Source organism: Cryptomeria japonica, chromosome 11 (assembly GCF_030272615.1).
Source record: "Cryptomeria japonica chromosome 11, Sugi_1.0, whole genome shotgun sequence".
In the NCBI taxonomy this organism is placed as follows: domain Eukaryota; kingdom Viridiplantae; phylum Streptophyta; class Pinopsida; order Cupressales; family Cupressaceae; genus Cryptomeria; species Cryptomeria japonica.
Window position 1 is genome coordinate 90,266,524 of NC_081415.1, and position 25,120 is coordinate 90,291,643.

Here is a 25,120-nt window from a genome sequence, read left to right on the forward strand (position 1 = left end):
AGCTACTTCATAGCAATCCATAACACTCTTCATATTTCTCACTTCTCTTATGGTAGCTTCTCCCATAGTGATAGAATCATCAACAAACTATTCATGAGTACAAGTTAAGCTGGATGAGGAAGGTTTAAGGCCTTTGAGTTTACCTTCTTCCACACTTCTCATAATAAATCTACCCAAACTTTCAGCTAGAATAGTAAACAAAATAGGAGAGATAGGATCCCCATGTCTTAGGCCTCTAGAACTTTTGAACAAATTGGAAGGGGATCCATTAATAATAACTGCTGAAGTAGAAGTGACAGTCAACTGAGAACAAAGTTGAATCACCTTTTCCCCAAACCCAAAAGCTTTCATAATTCTAAAAAGGAATTGTCAATTCACTCTATCATAGGCCTTGGACATGTCCAACTAAAGAAAAAATCCCTTTTTTTAAGCTGCAGTTAAAGAATGAAAATTCTCATGAACAGAAATGATGGAATCCAAAATCTGTCTACCAGGCACAAAACCATTCTGTTGAGCCGAAATGATGTAGGGCAAAATATCCAGCATTCTAGAAGAAGAACCTTAGATATAATTTTGTAAATAGAATTACAAAGACTGATAGGTCTAAACTTATTAAGAGAGTCAACTCCAGAGATCCTAGGGATAAGAACTATAACAGTTGCATTGAGTTCTTTTAGAAACCGCCTTGAACCAAAGAATTCTTTAACTCCATTAAAAATATCAATCTCTACAATATGCCAAAATTTTTGGAAGAAGAGCATAGGGAATCCATCTAGACCAGATGACTTGTCTCCAAGAAAGGAAAACACAGCCTTTTTGATTTCTTGATTCGAAGGGATCCGAGAAATTTTTTTGTTGTCATCCTTATTTAAAATGGGAGGGATAGCTTGAGCTAAAAGGTCTTGATTTTTGATATTGAGAATGTCCACACCTCCCAAAAGATTACTAAATAAATCCATATCTTCCTTTCTAATTTCATTTTCATCTGACAAAATCCCCTTATTGTAGGATAAACTAGAAATCCTATTGGCTACCCTATGCTTAAGAGTAGTCATGTGAAAAAACTGGGTATTATTATCACCTTCCTTCAAATATAACACTCTTGATCTTTGTCTCCAAAAACTTTCTCCATTAGAGATAATTTCATGGTAATTAGTCAACAATCAATTTTCAACATTCCTCAAATCCTCAGAATGCACTTCCACTTGAATTTTATCTTGAACTTCTTTAATAATTGTCTTAATATGAGCTCTCATTTTAAAAATATCTCCAAAAGTCTCTTTGTTCTAGATTGTAAATTTGGCTTTGATAATATTAAGCTTTTTGCCCACTCTAAATAAGGCAGTACCCTCAACCTCCTAATTCCACCATTGAGCAACATAGCTTTCCAATGAAGGGTGGGATAACCATGCTTTTTTGAATCTAAAAGGAAAATTATGCTTTGCAAAAGTTGAAATGGAAGTGAAAAAAATAGGATAATGATCAGAACCAATATTAATGATAGTCACCAAAGAACAATTATACTTAGAAATCCAATCAAAAGAGATCAGGGATCTATCCAACCTGACTTGAATAAGATCTAAACCAGTTCTTCTATTGGTCCAAGTGTAATTAATCCCTTGGAGATCCACATCCATCAAAGCTTGATCATTAATAAATTCCATAAGATCTTGTCTTCCCTCCAGCTGCAAAGGAAGGCCTCCCATCTTTTCATCCTCTTTTAAGGGGGTATTGAAGTCTCCCATAATCATCCAAATTTTATCAAAAAAACTTAGTCTATCTTCAGCCAGGCTTCTCCAAAATTTAGTTCTTCCAGCTTTAGAATTAGGCACATAGATATTAGTGATTACCCAAACAAAGTTATCCTTAATATGCTCAAGCAAAACTAAGGTCCTATTAACCCCTGAAGCTATTTCCTTACCTTTAATTGTATTTTGATTCCAAAAGATAGTTGTACCTCTAGAGGCACCCTCCGAACTTATTCCAATTACCCCATTACTTTTGAAAATTCTAATCCTTTCCACTTTATCCTTACACATCTTAGTTTCCTGAATAAGGACTACATCCAGTTTATGATCTGTTACAATATTACACAGCACATCCTACTTATGGGGGGAGTTCAACCCTCTAATATTCCATGAAATTATCTTCATACTTTAACTAGGGATAAATAAAACTCAATGGAGCTTTGTGTTCCGTCAGCACGGCTCTTCCAACTTTCCTGTTCCCTCTGATTCTTTAGAGAGGGTCTTCCCTATTTTTTCCTATGACTTCTAACATCTTCCACCTTCTTATTCTTACTTCTGGTTGAAATACCTCCATTGGATTCTCCATTATTTGACTTGCCTTCTTTGATGTTGATTATTAAATATTTAATATTTAATATTTGGGAAAATTATTTTGACAATAAAATGAGGTTATTGTGTAGGCTATTATTATATTTGATTTAGTTAATTTTATAGATGGATTTAAAAACATTAGTACTATTGCTCAATTAGTTAATTTGAATTCAATGAAATATGTGTTAACAGGATTTCAATTAGTTCATAAACATTTACATACTATTAGGAATGAATATTATCTCTTGATTAGAAATTTGAAGAATATTTGGGGAAAATTTAATTAATTAATAAATAAAGTTGTGATGACTACTTAGGTAAAATTATTTCAGTATTAAACATATAAACATTATATTTGTTGAGTTAATTAAAATAATTTTAGGAACTCGTCCTTTTATCACATAAGTCAACCCTTAGTATAGACAAACTTATTTATCACATCATTTACCGAATAACATTAAGCATTTTTGTATTGTATTAAAAAGCTTCTTGTTGTCTTTTTGCCCAAAAGTTTGGGTATGACATTTTAGTATCAGAGCAAGGTTTTCAACACTAGGAACCTTTCTACATTACAGTTTTCTTTAAATATTATTTTCTTTCAAAAAATTATTATTTATTTATTTATTTACTTTATTTTATTTTATTGATTATTAAGGATGTCGTCGATTACACGACAAGCTCGTAGGTGCGGTAGGGGTCCTAGACATGCTTGCATGGCACGCGAAGATGTTGTGCAGGAAGAGTCAGTTCTAGAATGGAATTAGGTCACTCCTCTCGAAAAACTGGTTGACCCTAACCAAGAAATTTTGGTTGCACTTTAGAACCTGATAGGAATAGTTTAGGATAGACTCCCAACAATAGATCATCAGGTAGAGCACTAGATTTTTGAGAGTCATGGGTCCTCATTTAGGGAGCAGAGTAGGAGTCCATCTCCTAGCCATATAGAGGCTCAGAATGAGCATGTGATTGAGTCAGTCCATCTACCTAAGGCACCTCCAGTTGTGGCACTAGTAATTTTAGAGAGAGCACCCTGTCATCATAGGGATCAGATCAGAGAAGTTTTACATATTCAACCACCATCATTTGTAGGATTTACTGATGGGGTAGAGGTTGAGGCTTGGATATTGAGTTTAGAAGGTGCTTCAAATTATGTCCCTATGAGAGAACTTTGAAGGCACATATTTCTATTCCCCTTTTGAGAGGAATGAATTCCACATGGTGGAGGTAGGAGGAGTATAAGAATTACATAGTTGCAGACATTGTCACTTGGGACATCTTTACCAAGAGATTTAGAGACAGATACCTATCAGAGCACTTTAGGTAGTGCAAGATTGATGAGTTTCATGACCTTGAGCAGAAGGGTCTCTTAGTGTCCTAGTATGAGAGCAAGTTCTTCGAGGTCTTATCCTATGTTGGCTACCTAAAGGATGAGAAGCTACTCGTCAACTAGTTTATCAGAGGATTGAATGCTGGTATAGAAATACTAGTTAGGATGGTAGCTCTAGGAAGCCTTTGGGTTTTCATGGAGAAGACCTTGATATCAAAGGATATTTAGGGTAGACCTCAGGACGTGCAGGATTGACATCAGAACTAAAACCCTATACCTTAGTCTTTTGGGTTTGAGAAACTCCACTGGAAGGGTAATCAAAGACATTATCAAGGTCCTTCAAACCCCCTCCTCTATAGAAGCCATAATAGAATTAGAGGCAAAGGCCTCAATAGGGTTAGTAGGGCTGTAAGCCCAAACAATGGCAAACATAGGGTCTTAGGCACGATCCATGACCACAAGTTCCATACACACCTCCAGCATGGACTCAACAGTCCTCAAGGGGTGGCTACAATGGATCGAGCAGGATAGGAGGACAGGCATACTCTAGGCCACAGGGTGTTCAGTTTTGGACACGTGGTGTTTGTTTCACTTGTGGGGCCATGGGAACATGGGAAGAGAGTGTTCACAGGGTCAGATGGTAGGAAGTCAGCGAATGGTAGGTTCAGAACCTACAGTTGGAGATATCGGTAAGTCCCATAGAGCCTTTGCATTGGTTGACAACCACCAAGAAAAACATCAAGCCACAGTCATAGAGGTCTCAGGTATGATCAAAGGGAGTAGTGTTTCTATCTTGTTTGATTCAGGAGCTACAAATTCTTTTATATCTCCATTTGTTGTCGAGCATTGCGAGCTAGTGGCAACTAGGCAAGGTGTTAGTTGGGAAGTGGAGTTGGCTTCAAGAGCTAGAGTGTTCGTTGAATAAGTGGTTAGGGATTGTCAGCTTCAAATTGGGAGTACAACCACCTTTGTAGAGCTTCGAGTCACACCTATAGGATCTTATAGAAATTTTCTTGGCATGGATTGGCTATACGCCCATAGAGCCAAGATTGATTATTGTCAGAAAAAGATTATGTTGATGATCATGGTACTTCCATAGTATTTTTCAAGATATAGAGACCAGTATCACTTCGTATGATTTACGCTATGCAACTTAAGCAGAGCATGCAAAATGGATGTTGATTATTTTCCATCACCATCAGTGATAGAGAAGAAGAGGATGAGAATGAACCATCGCTTGATGATTATCCTATTCTTAATGGATTTATAGATATGTTTCCTTTTGAGCTACCTGGTATGCCACCTAACATAGAGATTGATTTTCACATAGTCCTTGTACCAGGAGTTGAGCGAGTTTTGAAAGAACCATATAAGATGCCCACTAATGAGCTTAATTAGCTCAAGATGCAGCTTGAGGAACTCTTAGAGAAGGGTCACATTCATCCTAGCATCTCCCCTTGGGGCGCACCAGTCATCTTCATAAAGAAGAAGGATGGATCTCTTCAGTAATGTATGGATTCCAGACAGTTAAACAAAGTTACCATCAAGAAATGATACCCTTTTCCTAGGATTGATGACTTATTTGATCAACTTCAGGGTGCCAAAGTATTGTATTTTCTAAGATAGATCTAAAGTTAGGGTACCATCAACTAATAATAATAGAGAGTGATATCCATAACACCACTTTTCATACTAGGTATGGATACTATGAGTTCACCATGGTTCCATTTAGTCTTAGGAATGCTCTAGTTGTATTCATGAGTCCCATGAATGGTGTATTCCACACTTTCCTTGACCGATTTGTGATTGTGTTCCTCAATGACATATTGATATATTCCTAGAATGAGAAGGAGCATGAGGAGCACTTGAGGCAGGTACTGCAGTGCTTGAGAGACAATCAATTGTATGGTAGTTTGTTGAAGTGTGCATTATTTAGATAAGAGGTTAGATATCTAGGGCATGTTATATTCGGTGATGGGATCTCATTTGACCCATTGAAGATAAGAGCTATTATGGATTGGCCAAGGCCAACTAGTGTGATAGAAGTCAGGAGTTTCATGAGTCTAGCAGGGGTGACCCTTTGTTGAGGGATTCTCTAGGGTTGCACATCCTATTACACCTCTTTAGTGAAAGGGAAAGAAATTAAAGTGGACAAAAACTATGAGAGGTCCTTTCAGGAACTCAAATGGGCACTTACTAGTGCACCTATTCTTATTGTGCTAGATCCCTCGACCAATTTCATGGTATGTACAAATGCTTCCTTGGATGGTTTAGGAGTAGTCCTTATGGAGGAGGGTCAAGCTATAGTGTATGAATCTAGGAAACTTAAGACTCATGAATTTAACTACCCTACTCATGACCTGGAGCTTGCAATAGTGGTGCATGCACTTGTGAGGTGGAGACATTTTCTTTTGGGTCATCATTTTTAGCTTCATTCATATCATCAGATCTTGTAGTACATATTCACTCAGTATAATCTTAATGCTTGTTAGAGAAGATGGATGGAGTTTTTATGTGAGTATGATTTTGATGTTCGCTACATAAAGGTGAAAGAAAAAATAGTTTCAGATGCCTTGAGTAGGAGACGTCATGAGATATGCTCCATGCCTATAGACAGATTTGAGACATCATATATTACAGCAGCTACCAGAGGATGAGTGGCATTTAGAGGTATTCCAGGTAGTGCAATCTTAGGAGACCGTAGAAGGGAAGTATGTAGACTATTAATTAGAGTTTGATGGACTACTACACAATAGAGGGTGCATCTATGTACCTCCTTTTGGAGGGTTGCATGATTTCATTATGATGGAGGCTCATAGAGCTCCTTATGTAGCACATCCCAGAGTTAAGAAGATGCATGCAGATTTGAGACAATTATATCATTGGCCAGGTATGTAGCAATTCATTATTGTACTAGTAGCCTAATGTCTTGAGTGCAAGAGAGTCAAGGCATAGCACCACCATAGAGGTGGGTTGCTCTAGTCTCATGTGATACCAGAGTGGAAGTGGGATACTATATCGATGGATTTTGTCATTGGTCTTCCTATATCATCATGTCATCATGATGCCATCATGGTGACAATTGACAAGTTGACCAAAGTGGCCCACTTCTCATGAGTTTGAACTACCTTCACAACACCAATAGTGGCATAGGTATTCTTGGGTGATATTGTTAGACTTAATGGTGTTCTACGCAAGATTATTTCAGACAGATATTCCCTCTTTGCTTATTTCTTTTGGAAGGCATTATAGGGAGCAATGGGTACCAGACTCAACTTTAGCACAACCTATCATCTAGAAATGAATGGATAGATAGAGAGGGTAAATGAGGTTTTAGAAGAAATGCTCTATATGTACATCCTAGATCATCAAACTAGATGGGAAGAGTACCTTCCTTTGGTGGATTTTTCTTATAATAATGGGCATCACACTTCTTTGGCGATGCCACCATTTTAGGCTTTGTACGACAGACCTTGCAAGACACCTTTGAGTTGGGACCGCATTGAGGATAGAGTATCTATTAGTCTTGAGATAGTTTGTGATATGGAGTAGCAGGTGGATTTGATTAGGCAACACCTTAGAAAGGCACAGGATAGACAAAAGAAGTGTGCAGATGCGAAGAGGATAGATCATAGCTTCATGGTTGGGCATAGAGTCTTCCTGAGAGTGTGACCGCATAAGAGTCCAATCCATTATGGAAAGGTTTCTAAGCTTGCACCTCACTTTGTTGAACCATTTGAGATCCTTGAGAGGATAGGACTAGTTGCATATCATCTACCTTTTCCACCTAGCCTTTCATGCATCCATGATGTGTTTCATGTATCAGTTCTGAGGAAATATATTTATGATGAGTCTCATATTTTAGATTGGGATGCCTTGTAGGAGGAGTCAGATAGGAAGCTAGCTTTGGATCCCATTCACATTTTGGCTTTCCAGACACTAGCTCTTCAAGGCCAAGAGCTGAACTAGGTTAGGGTCCAGTGGGACAACATTATGGGAGGACATAACATGCATGAGATCTCAGTACCCCCATCATTTTGATGAACTTTAGGAAGAATTTCATGCCTAGAGGGGAGCATGTGAGGCCCTACCCAAAGTCGTCATAGCATTGCAGTTATTTCTCATGTTTTGGACCTATTATTGATACTTTATTTTGATGCATTATGGACATAGATTCTATATGACCCAGTGATTAGATAACATTGATATGGTGTATGTCATGTATCTCTAATTTCTAGTTCTATATTTAATGCTAGAAATTATGGATGCATGCTTTATAAATGATTAAATTTCATGATGATTATGATGAGGCCATTGAGTAGATTATTTTATGTGGATTTTACTGGATAATTGGAAACCTAATTATTATAATTGAAATTGTATGCAAGTGTTTGAATTATATTCTTTTCATATGTTAATATTTTATGTGATTTTTGGGATTACTAATGTGAAAAGTGATATGTGTAGGAAAACTAATCCATGTGACCATGGAAACTATTCAAAGAATCAAGCTAAACCTATGTGCATTTGTGAAGCCAAGGGTTGTCCATTTGGAGAGACAACACCTCGTGTGTAATGTATTTTATTTGTAAATGTTTATTCTTGAATGTGTGTTTAAATTGCATTTGTTAAATTTATTAATTCCAAAAAAGGGACATTGTTAGGTGTATTTAAGTATTGTGTAATTGTATGGTGTCACTTGACACGTGTTGTGAAGTGAGTTGGTAGTGACATGTCACTTGTAGGGAAATTGTTTAACCAGTGTGTTTTCCCAAATATCCTAGTATGGTCCCAAGAAAGTCTTGGATAGGGAGCCATTAGAAAGGTCAACTCAAGGTTGACCCATAGCTAAACTTTGGGTGAGTTTCTAGAGGGTTAAACTAACTCCTAAGGTTAGGTTAGGGGAATTTATAAAGGTCCATATGTTATACCTATGAGTAAAGGCCAATTTTAGCTATGTGTCCACTCTTTGGTGACTATCTAGTTACCTCAAAAGTTGAGTTTTTCAAGATGGCAGAATTTCAACTTTTGAGGATCTCACCTAGATTAGACAGCCTTCCATTTGAGTGATATTTTCTCTTCCCCATTTTTCTTTTACCTTTTTGCGTTTCCTTGTTTAGAGAGCTTTTAAAACGTGGGGAAGACCAACCTATGAAAATATTGCACCCTTTCCAACATGATTGAAAAGAGTGAGGAGAGTCTTCTTAGAGAATTGTTTTAAGGGAGAATTTTGATCACCCACTCTCTCTTTTTGGAGACAGAGAATTTTTGTTTAAGTTTGTTTGGGTTTTTGGAGTTGGTGTTGGCATTCTACACTCACTAAGAATGGTTGATGTTGTCATTTATGGCAAACAACCGGTAACAGGTTTCCACAGGTTCACTGACAAACACATATATCCACTATCGGTACAAACAGGAACACTCACCGGCATCCAAAATACACTGGCAATGAAGTATACTGACACTCAGGCTGACATGAGACAATGTTTTATTGATATGGATTATATTATAATGTATTTAATCATTTGTAAGTCAACATGTTGTACTGTATAGACTCATATATGTATGAGATCTTATAGGTCATTTTGATATGATGATGTAGTAATGTAACAATGTGGTAATGCGACATAGTGAATGTATGAGGTAATTATAGAAGATAGTGAGAGGTATTTGGTTAAGGCATCTGACAGAGCTTAAACAGTACTGAATCAAGCATTGCAGATCCTATTTTGAGTAGTATATTATCTTGGATTTAATTATCCATTTTGTAGTTAGTGAGACTCCTAGCCTTCCCGCATGTGTAGGCTCTTGTTGTAAGTAATATTTATTCATATTGGCCAGTGAGTAAATATTGTGGGTGAGAAATCCCACCAAGGTTTTTCCCTTACCTGGTTTCCTCACCAAAATATCTTGTGTTATGGTGTGCATTTATGTTGTCTCTATTATTTCTCTTTACTGCACTATTTCTTGTTTACGGGTATATTAATTTGGGTTAAAAAATTATTAATAAGTTCAAATATTCCATTAACCAGTTAGACACTGATTCACACCCCCTCTCAGTGTCTTTGGGACTATCTTTGCATCTAGCAATTTGTATCAAAGCTTGGTACTCTATTTACAAAAGCCTAACAGCTTAAGGAAGATTCTGAAACCGATACCAATGCAGAATTTGAGATAATAGTTGGAAGGAGGTCTTGAAGATTTTGATGTAGAAAAATTGAAGAATATCAAACTTGAAGATGATTTGAGGACTGCCTAGGAATTCATTAAAGGACTTTAGGAGAACTTGGCTATAGCACAAAACAAGAGAAAGGAACTTCATGAGGAAATGTAGAAACATGATAATAAAAAAGAAACTCTTAAGGATATTGTAGAGAAGCTGAGACAAGAGAATAGTAACATGAGAAATGAAATGCAAGATTTAACCATGAGGCTATGTAAGGATATTGAAGATAGGAAGAAGAATGAAGAAGACTTGACTAGGAGACTTAATGATGGAGCGAATGAAAATATGAGACTTGATCATGAAAATGATATGCTTAAGATAGATCTGATTCACATGTAACAAGATAAAGAGAAGCTTATGAGACAAGTTGGGATTCTACAAAATGAGTTGATCGCTACAAATGAGTACAAAGACAAATTCAAGAAAAGTTTAGAAAGGCTTGATGACATCTAGAAAATACAAATACTTTATGGAGATACAGTTGGACTTGGATTTGAACATGGAGAAAGTTTTGGAACTACAAACAATGAAGATCATAGCAAACTGGTAAGACAACCTAATGCTTATAAATTTAATGGGAAATGTTTTAATTGCAACAAATTTGGTCATAAAGAGAATCAGTGCAGATTTAGAAATAATCAGAATACAAATTCACCCACCAGTAAATGTTCCAAATTTAATAAAGTTGGTCATAACTTAGACAATTGCAGAATGAATGTGAAATGCTATGTTTGTGGTATATTTGGACATTTATCTAATCCATGTATAATGCAAACTGGTCAAGGATATGGAAAAGCTATTGAGAGAAATGATGTGACTTGTTATGCATGTAACAAGATTGGGCATATTGCAAAATTTTGTAGAAGAATGACTATACTGACGAACAATAAAGGATCTAATGAGAAGGGAAAGGAAAAGGTAAATGAAATAAAGAATGAATTTTCAAAACAATGGATTAAGAAGAGAGATTAGAGAGTTGATGAATCTGTCTTTGCACCGGTAGAATAGAGTAACCCTCCACCGGTAGGAGATTCTTCATCTGACTAATCCTTAGAGGGTATGGTAGCAAGTTGAAAATCATGCATTTTACCCTCAGTTGATGGTAAGAAGACATATATCTTCTTTACCAATAGATATGTTAAGATTGCACTTAACCAGAAGTATTTAATATGATTGTTGAAGAAATGTTTGGTTATAAAACACCAAAAAACCCTCATTTCGATCCACCAAGAATTTGAGCATTTAGAGAGTGTGAAATTGAGCAAATGAATTCGAGGCAAAGTAGCAAAGTGTTTTCAACCATTCATAATTTCAAGTAAAAAGGTATTTATCTTTCGAAATGGCATCTTCATCCTTTGTACCTAAATTTATTGCAAACCCTATTGTGGTAGAAAACATTAATTTCCCTAGACCTGTATTTAAAATCATTCCAGAAATTGCCCAGCAAGATGACTCTATTGGAGCCTTTTCTATGATTTTGAAAGGAGTTGCTTTTGTCGAGGACCCAAGGATTTACATTCACTACAACATAGAAAATTTAGGGTCTGATGATTTGAAGAATATGTACAATGATTTTATAACTGATGAACAAGGTCTGATTAAACCGAAGCATAAGATTGTAGAAGACTTAGGATTTGTTGAGATTTTGAGCATTCTTAAATTTCTAAATGAGGTAGTTCATCTTGTTCTAAGAAGAGTTCATGGAGAGTTTATATGGCTTGACTCTATCTTTAAAATAACTAAGGAAGAAGTTAAGGCAATTACTAGTTTACCCTCAACATATCTCTTAGGGTTAATGACATTATTGATGAAAATGTGAGATATGTGAGCATGGTACTTGGTTATAGAGTGACTCATGCAAATAGGTTGAATTTTTTTTCTAGCTTATGTATACATAGTGCATATGAGATGGTTAAGAACAATGCTAAAATTGATATCTCTGAGTGGCTTGAAGATGAATTGATAGATAACTTAAAGAAGATTAAGGGTGACAAGAAGGGAAGATTCCATTTTGGCAATCTACTTGTATGTTTAATGCTTTACTTCACTAAGGAGATACCTGACATTGGTCATAAGGACTTTGCATATGACATATCGATAGGTAGACAAATCATGGAAGGTATTACCAGAATTGGTGCTAACAGTACTGACAGTGTAACAACCTATTTCAAAAAATTTCAAACCCAAATGAAGGCTAGAGAGAGGATACTACAAAGCATAGTGGCCAAGTATGATAAGAATTTTTTTTTGTGTGATCAAACGTGATGAAACATGGATGGAAGTTGTCTCTACTAGGACTATTTGGATAAAGAAGATGAGATATGATGTTGATCTGAATATTCTTGAAGCATATGCAAAGACACTTCTTGATGCCCCTAGAGAACCTTCAAAGGAAATTTTTGGAAATGCTGAAACTATTAAGAGTGTTGTTTAGATGGATAAGGAAAGGAAGAAAAGAGAAAAATTAATTAGAGATGCATCAAAAATGTCTAAGGAAGTTAAGGAGAATGTGATGAACTTAAGTCATATATCAGTTAGTGAACTAGAAGGATTGGAACTGGTAACTCAAGTTTCATTGGTTGTCACTTCTTGGGATACAGATAGTGGTAAAGCAACAAAATTCAAAAGAGTTGAAAGGAAGAAGAGGAAAACTTCACCAGTACCCTCTCCTCCTCCCAAAAGGACTAGAGCTTTGAGGAAGAAACAACAAGCTATAAGGGAGCCTAAGAAAAAGTTAACTCCTAAGAAGAAACTGGATACCCTTACACTGGAGGAATTGGTAAATGAAATAACATAAGAAGTTAATCTTTGTAATATGAATAAAATTTATCATTCTTTCATGGATTCTAAAAAGGAGACAATAGAAGAAAGCATTATTTCATATCTTGACATCTGTAAGAAAGTTTTGATAGAATCTATAGATGATCATCCAAATGACTTGTATTTAAGATTAGAAGCTAAAAGAATGTCAATTATGGAATTAGATAAAAATTTAAAGGTAGAAGCATTGTTGGCTATTCATCCTGTAAATTACAGAGAAGAAATTGATGAACTTATTGTTGAAGCCAACTAGATAGTTTTTGTGAGTGGACACCGGTAGGTCAACCTAATGGCTGGGAGAGTAAAAGAAATTATTGATGAAACTACGGATAGTTGGGATATTTTTTTTTGTTGAAAAAGAAAAGTTAGAGGAAAAGAGTAGACAAAAATTGGATGTCTTTTGCAAAGGTATATCAGAAGGACAAAGGTAAAGGTAAGATTGGTAGTGTACCTATTTTAAAGATCAAAGATAACCTTTCTCCACCACCATAGGAGACCCCCCCAATTATAGTTGAAGCACCGGTACATAGACAGTCAACTAAATAAGAAAACTGAGAAAATAACAGATGATGACATTAATCTTGATATTGAAATTATTTTCACTATGAATGTAGATACACAAGATTTTAATATAGTTGTGGATAAAGATACTTCAGAGGTTAAGGCAGCTGATTTTAAGAACATTGAGATCTCTGAGTCATTGTTTTAACACTATTGACTCTCAGAACACTGAGATACAAGGTGAAGCTAAGGAAACTAACACTGAGAAACTGGTAGACATATACAAACTGAGAAACCAACATAAATTGTTAATAAAGAGGAAATAAATGTTGGACACAAGGAATAAATTGTTAAGGTAATTGGTCAAGTATCTGTTGAAAGGAAAGAACCTAGCACATCCACTGCAGATTTTAGACCTACTAATGTAATAGATGTTCTCTTGGATTCAATAAGAAGCATAACAGATTGCAATGCCTTAGCATATAAGGCTATTGATGATACATTGCCTATTTTGCAAATGGTTGCACTGATCTATAAGATAGATCATATTAAAGATTCTTTAGGTAAATTGGATGCATTGTCTAAATTTATTGCTTCAAATGTTATAACTGTAGATAAGGTAAATGGGGAAACCATTAAGGAAAGAGTGAATAAAGAAAAAGGTGAATTCTTTGAGAAAACTATTAAGGACTGTACTAAGCATTTTGATTCCTTATTACCGACACCTAATTCAACAATTTTTGAGAATAAGGATTTGTATAAAGAAGCTTGTAAGCCTCACCACCTCACAGAAGATATTGATGAGGAGATCAAGAAAACATAGGAGGAGATAGATGACATTGTAGATAATATGATAGGTTCTTTGGAACTTACTTTACCTTTTGAATAAGAAATGACTATTTTTGAAGAAAAGATAATGAAACTTGAGCATGAAAAAGAAAGGATAAGGTTGAAGGCCTAGGAGCTGAAAAACAAACTTGATCCTAGATTGGACCATCTTATAACTCAGTGGTTTGAACTACCAAAGGCAACAATTTCTAGAGAATGGTCACTGGAGCAACAAATGCACTATCTAACCGGCATGATCCAGTAGGTAGTAAGAAATTCATGCAAAGCTTGAATCTAGTTTTGGCGGATATTTTTTCAAATTGTATATAACTGGTTGTAGGCTATGAGGTAGCATTTTTGTATTCTTTGATTCTTTTTGACATCCTTTGTCATTGATGTCAAAGGGGGAGTAGTATGGAGAAAAATGTATGAAGAAAAATGCATAGAAGAGATCACTTGCTTAGGGGGAGCACACTTCTTTCCGGATTTCAGTTGTGGATAATAGTTTTGGATTTTTTTCATGAGTGTTACCATCAATGCAAAAGGGGGGGATTGTTGGCATTCTACACTCATTGAGAATGGTTGATGTTGTCATTGATTGCAACCAACCGGTAACGGGATTCCACAGGTTCACTGACAAACATAGACATCATCTACTGGCATTGGTAGGCGAATTCATCGGCATCTAGAATACACTAGCATCAAAGTATACTAGCACTCAGGCCGACATGAGACAAAGTTTTATTGATATGGATGGTATTATAATGTAGTTAATTATTTGTAAGCTGACATTTTGTATTGTATAGACTCATATATGTATGAGATCTTATAGGTGATTTTGGTATGATGATATAGTAATGTAACAATGTAGTAATGCGACATAGTGAATGTATGAGGTGATTATAGAAGATAGGAAAAAAAATTTGGTTAAGGTATTTGACAGAGCTTAAACCGGTACTGAATCAAGCATTGCAGATGCTATTTTGAGTAGTACATTATCTTGGATTTAATTATCCTTTTTGTAGTTAGTGAGACTCCTTTGTTGAGAAGTGAGCTCTAGGTTGTTGGCCTTCCTGCATGTGTAGGTCCCTGTTGTAAGTACTATTTATTCATATTGGCCAGTGAGTAAATATTGTGGGTCACAAATCCCACCGAGGTTTTTCCCTTACTAGGTTTTCTCGTGAAAATATCTTGTGTTATGGTGTGGATTTTTCTTGTCTTTGTTATTTCTCTTTACCATACTATTTATTGTTTACTGATACATCAATTTGGTTTAAAAAGTTATTAATAAGTTCAAATATTCCATTAACCGGTTAGACATTGATTTACCCCGCCCTCTCAATGTCTTTGGGACTATTTTTGCATCTAACAATTGGATCTTCTAAGTATGGATGAGGAAAGAGATTAATCGATTGAGAAACTCTTCTTCAACTTCTCCTCATTTCCTTTTTTGTAGATTTAAGGTTGCTAGAATTTTATCCTTTTAAATGCTTTTATTGTCAATGTGAAAATGATTGTATCTGCTTTTGATGTTGTTTTCTTTGTAGTTTTTTTGGGAAATTTATCTTGAGTCCTTCTTTGTGTTTTCCTTGTTTGTTGAATGATTTTTGTTTTTGGGTGTTTCAAGGCTAGACTAACCCTTGGGAGGGTAGAGTAGCCTTGGGGGTGAAGGGTTGCTTGATAGCCTAAGAGTGTAGAGACTCTCTTCTTGGAAGAGAGAGATACACAAGGGTTATGGGACCCTTGCTGTATTTTATTTTTATATTATTTATGCAAAGGGGGTCATAAGGGGATATTTTGGGCTTGTATGCCATGGGGGACATAAGGGTATTTTGGGACAAGCATATGGCTTGTGCTGGTTCTATTTTGGTAGGCTTACAAAGGCATTGTATTCTCCATATTGAAGATTCTCCTCTAGGTACTTGGTCAACCTTCACCCCTCAAAGAAATAGTCACTTGGTGACTTCGTTTATCCTTGGGTTGGGAGTTCTAACGTTGTGAGTCTTTCTTGTGTTGTGTTTTCATTGTTTGTATCCCATTTAGCCTTGGTTCTCCTAGCTCGGGGGTGGCTTCATGGAAGCCTAGGTTGGGAGGTGAGCCTCCATGGTCACAACCTACAAATATTATTGCAGGTTTTCTTGGGAATAAAGAGTGGTGTGGAGTCTACTTGCAAGTTCCTATTTTAATATATTTAGTTTCAAGAAAAGAAATGTATTTTGACAAGCCCTCATTTGGTAGAAATGAAGAGGCTTGAGTTTGTAACCTCTCTATTTTGTGTAAAGGAAATAGTGAAGGAACAAATATATTTTTACTTGAGTAGTTCATTCAAAGAAATAAAGAGAAAAGCAAGGCATTTGAGTTATTTCTTTATATTGTATATTGCTTGAAAAAGATGGAAAGAAATATGTTTTCTATTTTATTAGTTAATAAAAGATATGCATGTTGGAAATGGAAAAGAAAGTAGATAAATATTTAAGTTGTTTCATTTTGTTATTCTTGTGAATCTACAAAAATAAGTGTCCGAAATGCAGTTATAAATAAAAAGGAAATGTTATTGGTGTCTATAGTTTTTAAAAAGAAATGTAGGAAAAATAATTTTTAAGTGTTAGTTTAAATCTTCTTTTAAATTTTCATCTTGTTTCTTTATTGATCAAAAAGAAATGTGAAAGAATTAGTTATAGCTACAAAATAGATTATTTCTGTTAAACTTTATATTATGAAAAAGCAAAGTTTAGAGGCATATTTTGATCTATGCATTCTTATGTTAAAAAATAAATAAAAGAGATTCATTCTGTTTATTTTTCATACTTGCTCTAAGCTAGTGTAATAGAAAATAAAAGTACAGATTTAAGAATATAAACACACACACACACACACACACACACACACACACACACACACACACACGTTAAACATTATAAACACCTATTATTCTGCATCAATCCAATCTATTGTTATAAGAAAAAAAATCAATATATATGTTGCTGCATCTAAGTCAAAAAAAAGAGATTTCGTATATAATTAAATCAAAATTTTACATACATTTAATTTTTTTATTAAATAGATCAGATTATTTAAAATATTTGTACATGAATATATATATATATATATATATATATATATATATATATATACATATATATATATACATATATATACATATATATATATACATATACATATATATATATACATATATATATGTATATATATATATATACATCTACATATATACATATATATATATATACATATATAAATGTATATATATATGTATATGTATATGTATATATATATATGTATATGTACATATATATGTACATATATATGTATATATATATGTATATGTATATGTATATGTACATGTACATGTACATGTACATGTACATGTGTGTGTGTGTGTATATATATATATAAAATACCCTAAAAATGGTCATCTAAACCATGAGCCCCTAATCTGGACAACGTCACCAAGGTCCTAACCAAAGACAATTAAATAAATATTGAGCACATTAATTAATTCTTTAATCATCAAATGTCACATGGCAAATCAATCACTCAATATTAATTAGATATTTATTTAATTAATTAAATCATTCCAAGTAAATTATTTTAAAAAATTATCCTATTTATTTTAATTGAATATCCTAGCATATTTAATTAAATAAATCAATTTGCCATAAATCTTCAAGAAAAGGAAACAAATCAAGAAAGAGGAATTTGAAATTATGAGCACAAATCTTCAAAGAAGGAAACAAATCAAAAAAGGAATTAATTGACAAAAAAGAATTAAAAATTGAGAAAAGAAATCAATTGGCGATAATCTTGAAAAAAACAAATTGATAGATAATCTCAAAGAAAACAATTAAAACAATTAAATATTAAAATTTATTGAAATGGAGGATAAATCAGTTTTTTCTTGATTTTATCTTAATTTTAGTTCAATTTCCTTTAAAACTGAGAAAAGCATTCAATCACATCAATTCACCTGGATTGTGCTTTCTCTTGGAAAATCTTGACTGCTCAGCATCATTTGATCTTAGCCTTTGGTTTCTTTCTGAATTTTCTATAAATTCAGGCTCTCATCTCTCATTCAAAAAATCCTAGAGAATGTATTCTTATTATGTTGTTTTTGCTCTAGGTTCATTGAGAATTTTCATTGAGATTTGCATATTAGTTATTTTGTATTGCTTAAATCATTTAGCTTAAATATTCATATATTGCTTAAATCATGTTAGATTAATCTTGCATATCTAGCTTAAATCTTGCATCCATCTAGTTTGAATTCATGCTCATATAGATTAAATCCTTCATTTATGTGTTGTCTAGTCACTGGATAGCTTAGCAATCTGAGAGAAATCTAAACTTGCATCTACTAGAACGCAATGGGTCATTTTGTTATGGTTCTATTATTCATTGATTATTGATTTACTAACCATGCATCTAATGACTTAATTGAAGTGTTGTGTATTCTAGATATAGATACAGGTCCACTTTTCACACACACATTTTTGGCACCCATGGTGGGGCTCGAACCCACAACTACAAGATTTCTAATGTTTCCTGAACAAATTTAATGTTTGGTTTTTATAACTAATAAACATTTGTTAAATTTGCAAATAAAAATCTTTCTTTTTCCTTGTTCTTATGTGACAATCAAAAATGGTCTCGGTTTGGAAGGCATAACGTTTTATTGAACAATTCGATCTAAACAAAGTTTGGATATGTTGTTTCAAACCAATTTTTATACCTTTTCACCGACGCAATTGTCCAAAAACATTCTGGTTTGAATGTTAAGGATGACAGAGTGAAGTACTATCATTTTACTTAGTATTTTGTGACAGTAAAAAATGGTCTCAATTCGGAGGGCATAACTTTTTATTAAACCATTGGATATAAACAAAATTATAATATGTTTTATAAAACCATGTTTTCCACATTTCCACCAAAGATATTTTCCAAATTATCTCTAGTTGAAAAGTTATAAATGATAGAGTTCAGTACTATCAAAACTGTCATAACTAGGATAGTCATAAAAAATGAAAATTCTTGTTACATTAGTTTAATTTACAGCTTGCATGATAGAATTTTCTTTTGATGATTTTTTTAATATTATTTTGGAAACTAATTTTGAGTTTTTAATGTTTGCAAGATGCTTGTCAAACAATCTATCAATCAAACATATGCCTACCAAAGAATCAAGAAGAAAATGACTACTAACATATTGGTTCTGTAGGTTGCATAAGGAGAATCAACTAAACATTGTGTATTCATTTAGTATTTTCTTAGGCACTTAAATTTCTATTTGGTTAAAGAACAAATCTATCTTTCATGTTTTCAAAAAAATCCAAGAGGTAGGAGAGTATGCTCTTGTCTTTTATAGACAATCAGAAATCTAGACCCTTGAAGCTTTTTTCTAAGTTTTGAGATTTGTGTACTGTTAGCAGGCCTATCACAGTGGGAAAAGTAATCACCCTATGAGAATGACCCAAGTGAGTACAACTAGACCTGAGCATTCTAACTCACTCTAATAAATAGGCCTCTGGTGATTAAAGTCTCAGAGGATGGGATTATTTGAGTTTTCTCTTTGAGATCTCTCATATCGAGCATTTTGTAGGGCCTCACGGTCTCAATCACATCTACGTGACTACAATTTGTTTTGGTACCTTGTTGGGATATAGGCCTCAATCATGCTTGCATGACTTCAAGGGGTAATTTCAAATGAAATTCTTGACTAAGAACTATAAGATAGAAGCTACCTGATTCACCTCTAAAAGGTTGATAATCTTTGTGCAAGAGAGATAGTAACTCTCCCAAGAAACTTATCATATCGTACCCCCATTAGCATTTGGAGTTGGCTAATATGGCATTGAGAATCCATTGTGTGAGACTCAGTGGTCATATTTTGATTAGCTATTGGGTGTGTACCTAAGTCAGCAAGCAAAGGTTTTCTTCTCTAAGCCAACTTCCATAGGGTTAGCATGCTATGATTGAATTATTATATATCTTGTGCGTTTTCTATGTTTTCATCCCTAAAACTAAAACTGGAATACCAAAACTGGAGAAAACAACAAATGAAATCCGTGATAAACTATGTCTATGTCTAAACTGGTCTCTTTCAGTCATCGAAACATTAGTCCTTATCAAAAATTAGTAGTCGTCAGTCATTGAAACTCTGTCTATCAGAATCTCATCTTTGTCCAATCCTTCATCATATGAATTCCTGATCTTGTTAGTTAAAATAGCCAAAATTGCCCAAATCAGTCTACAATGAGCATAAAATTGGTTATCATCCTCTTGAGTATAAACAACCTTGATAGTGTACCCCTGCCATTGTGTTGCATGATTTTGTCGATCATCTCTAAGCTAGTTCAAACAAACATCTTATCAAACCTAAGCTAACTTAGATAATGTCTTACATAGGATAGATCATTCTTGAAACCAGACCAGATCTTAGTTACTTCACTCAATCACTATGTTAAATAAACAACTAGCTCCAATTTGATCTTGACTTCTATAACACATCTAGCTCTCGGTCCCATCAGTTGTAAATGCTTGTTCAAACCAGAAGTTCTTCTAAATTTTTTGACAAAAGTAAGAATCTCACAGATACCTTAGCTCCAATTCCCATGGCTACCTTTGCTCAAATGCTTCAACATATCAAGAAAGAAATATATGACATGGAAATCCAACAAAATAAATCAATGACTCCATTTGAAAAACAAATATATGATATCAAGTGTGAGAAACTTCAAGGAATGCTAAAATGATTATGTGATTTGACAATTGCATACCAACAAATAATTGACAATCAAAGACCAAATCTCATACAAGATCACAAAACACCTTCACCAAGACAAAAAGACATCTATTCCCTAGATAGACAGTTTACACCTTTGGGGCAATCTATTGAGTCAGCTTTGGAAGAGCTTATTAAGAACAATCTTATCATATTGCCTAAAAAGACCATATGGGGATGTGAAGTTTGGCATAATTATTGTGCATATCATAGACAAAATGAACATAAGACTTTGATGTGTATGGAATTAAAACATAAGATTCAAGATCTCATTGATAACAGTGTCATTGAAATTGAAGATCCTAATGACTCACCTAAAGAAAAAGAAGGAACTACTTCTAAGAAGGATCAAAATCATGAACCTATGACTAGCAAGGCTCCATATGTGGCCTCCATCCCTTCCATGATGCCTTCATCTCCTAAAATGTCTCAACAACAATCCATACCATCTCCTTCAAATAGTGAAACTTCCCATGTTTACCTTCAACGACTACCTCCTATGGAAATCCAAGTTAATCCCAATATTGATACAAGTTCCTATAAATATTTAAAAATCCTAGATCATATGCCATCATGCACTCCAATTCCAAATGTACCCACTCCAGGGAGTCCCACTCAAAAATATTCCCCTATTAGGTCCCAGAGATAACTGAGAGGGAGGGGTGAATTAGTTATCAAATAAATTTACACCAAAAACAACTTAACCAACTTTAATGCTTAATATCAGTAAACCAGTCTTTATGTCGGTACACAATTTTATTAGTTAATTGCAGCACCGGTAAAGATTAATGCATGAAACAGAAAGACAATAACATCTAAAACACATAACACCAATATTTGTACGTGGAAACCTTGTAAGGGGAAAAAACATGGTGGGAAACCTTACTCACAATGAGATGATACTACTGTAGATAGTATGTGTATACAAATGGGGTTTGTACATGCAGAAAGGCCAAGCACCTAGAGCTCACTACTCAAATATAAATAGGAGTCACACTGACTACAATTGGATGGTTAAATCCAATAAGGATGTACTACTCAAATTAGCATCTTACTATGCTGGATTCAGTACCAGTGTAGATCTGATTGTCTTCACAAAAAAACCTCCTTCAACCTTCAAATGATGTCTATGTGTATAGCTCTGCTTGTTCTCACATATACCTTCACACAATTCTTTTTCGCATCCCTCATCCGATCTTACAAATAAGATCTTACATTTATATCATAACCTAAGACCAATTTTAGTAGGTCGGCTCTAAACGATATTACAATAAAACCAATTTACAAATAAAACAATGTCTGATGCAATAATTGATTCAGCATGTCAGCTTAATGCAATTACAACATTAATAAATCATCTCCATAGTGTGCCATGCTGATCTGGAATAGATAAGCTTACTGGTGTATAGCTTGGACCTATTTGCCGGTAACAGCAAATATGTAAGCATGAATATGCCAATGAATAAAACTCCAAGACAAAGTGTACAATTGATGTCTTTGACATAACCAAGTGTTTTCTATGCCATTCCAAGTGCCACTGAACATCATATCCTATCGGTGTACCAGATATCAGTGACTATGCATAAGTCACTTGCTTGCCCGTGAATGTTGTTGATTCTCCAAAGTGCTAGAGTTGATAAGTGTTAGTAGGTGTTGACATCAATGACAAAACCATACTAAAATACCAACAATCTCCCCCTTTGGCATTGATGGCATCACAAGATGGAAAAACCATCAAAGTGCAAAAACAATAATGCCAAATACCAAAAACCAACAATCTCCCAAAAAGAGATCATAACCAGAAATCAAAATTCAGATATAAAAAATCTCTCCCCAAAGTAACAATCTCTCCCCTTGAGAGTGACATGAATCTTTTTTTTTTTTCCATATACCAATCTCGCCCACTTTGAAATCAAATGCCAAAGCAATATAAAAACTATTTTTTAGATACAAAATACCAACCAATTCACTATACCAATTACTCCCCTTGAGAAGTAGCTTTCTCATCAAAGCCAGAGTAAAAGATTTCTCTGTTAATTCTATCGGTTGATGAAAATCATCAACTGTCTAAGTCTCTACCAATGGGGGCATGACCCCAATCTGGTCTCTTAGATATTCAAAAGTCTCCTTAGGTAGAGGTTTAGTGAAAATATCTGCAATCTGCTCTTTAGTATTCACATAAACCAGTTTTATTTCTTTTGCTTCAACATTCTTTCTTAGAAAATTCAATTTGATAGAAACATGTTCGGTTTTAAAATGTAATACCGGATTCTTAGATATATCAAGTGCTGCATTGTTATCACAATAGATAGTAATAGGTTCCTTACATTTTACCTTTATATCCTTCAACATTTTCTTAAGCCATAGTGCCTGTGTACAGTTAGTTGCTGCTACAACATATTCTAATTCTGTTGTTGATAAAGATGTACAACTTTGTATATTACTCAACCAAGAAATTAATCTGCTTCCAAGAAAAAATACTCCACCGGTGGTGCTTTTTCTATCATCCACATCTCCTGCCCAATTTGTATCTGTGTATGCACATAATTCAAAGTTTTCATCTCTAGGATACCATTATCCAGGATTTGTAGTGCCTTGTAAGTATCGAAAAATCCTTTTTACTACTGATTCATGATTTTCTCTAGGATTACTCTGAAATATTGAAACAATACATACTGCATTCATAATATCAGGTCTTGTTTGTGTCAAATATCGTAAACCTCCTATCATAGATTTGTACCTAGTCGGATTAATAGGTGTAGATTCATCCCTTAGTGATAATTTGTCATTTGTAGTCATAGGTGTTCTTACTAGTTTAGAGTTCTCCATCCCAAATTTATTTAGTAACTCCTTCAAGTACTTGGATTGACTCAAGAATATACCTTTATCAGTCTGTGAAATCTGCAATCTTAAGAAGAATTTTATTTCTCCAATCATAGACATTTCAAACTCTTATTGCATTTTAATAGAAAACTCTTTACATAATCCATCTTCTCCTGCAAGGATTATATCATCAACAAAAACTTCTATAACCAAGATGTCATCATTAGTCACTATAATATAAATTAGTGTTAGCATTACCTTTAGAAAAACCAATCTTCAAAAGATACTTATCCAATCTTGCATACCAAGCTCTTGGAGCTTGCTTCAACCCATACAAAGCTTTCCTTAATCTGCAAACCATATCTTTGTTACCTGTCAAAGAAAATCCATTAGGTTGTTCAATGTAAACTTCTTCAATATCTCCATTCAGAAATGCACATTTAATATCCATTTGATATACTTTGTAGTTCATTTGTGCTAGAAAAGCTAAGAATAATCTGACTGCCTCAATTCTAGCTACTGGTGCAAAGGTTTCATTATAATCAATCCTTTCTTTCTAAGTATATCCCTTACACACTAGTCTTGCTTTATTTCTGATTACCTTACCATCTTCATTAAGTTTGTTTCTGAATACCCATTTTGTTCCAATCACATTTTTGTCTTTAGGTCGGGGAACTAATATCCAAGTGTTGTTTTTCTCAATTTGTTCTAGTTCCTTTTCCATAGCTTTAATCCAGTGTTTATCTTCACATGCCTCATTAACTGATGATGGTTCAATTTGAGAAATAAGACATACCTCTTCATTTTCTAGTCTTTCTCTTGTCATAACTCCTTTATACTTGTTTCCAATTATTTGATCTTCAGAGTGATTCAGTCTTACATACTGAGGTGTCTTTGTTTGATGTTGTTCCTCAATTACAGTGGAATTTTCAGATGATACCGATGTAACTAGATCTTCATTCTGTACTAGTGGATTCAATATAGATTCATCTATCAGAATCTCTATTGCCGGTTCAGAGTCTATATACCTTGAAGTTCCTCTGAATTGTTCATCAATCTTTACATTTGTACTCTCAATAATTTTCTACAATCTTTTGCTAAAACATCTATATGCTTTGCTCTTAGATGAATAACCAAGAAATATTCCTTAATCAAATCTAGGATCAAATTTGTCAATATAATCATCTCTTCTAATATAGCATTTAGTTCCAAATATCCTGAAATATTTAAGAGTAGGAGTAATACCAAACCATAGTTCATGAGGGGTCTTACCGGTTTCTCCTTTGATGTGAACTTTGTTGAATGTATAGACCGTTGTGCTTACTACCTCTCTCCAATATACATGTGGTAGATTTTCTTCTAATAACATACTTCTAGCTGCATCCAAGATAGCTCTATTTTTTCTTTCTACAACTCCATTCTGCTGTGGTGTCTGGGGTGTTGATACCTGTCTTCTG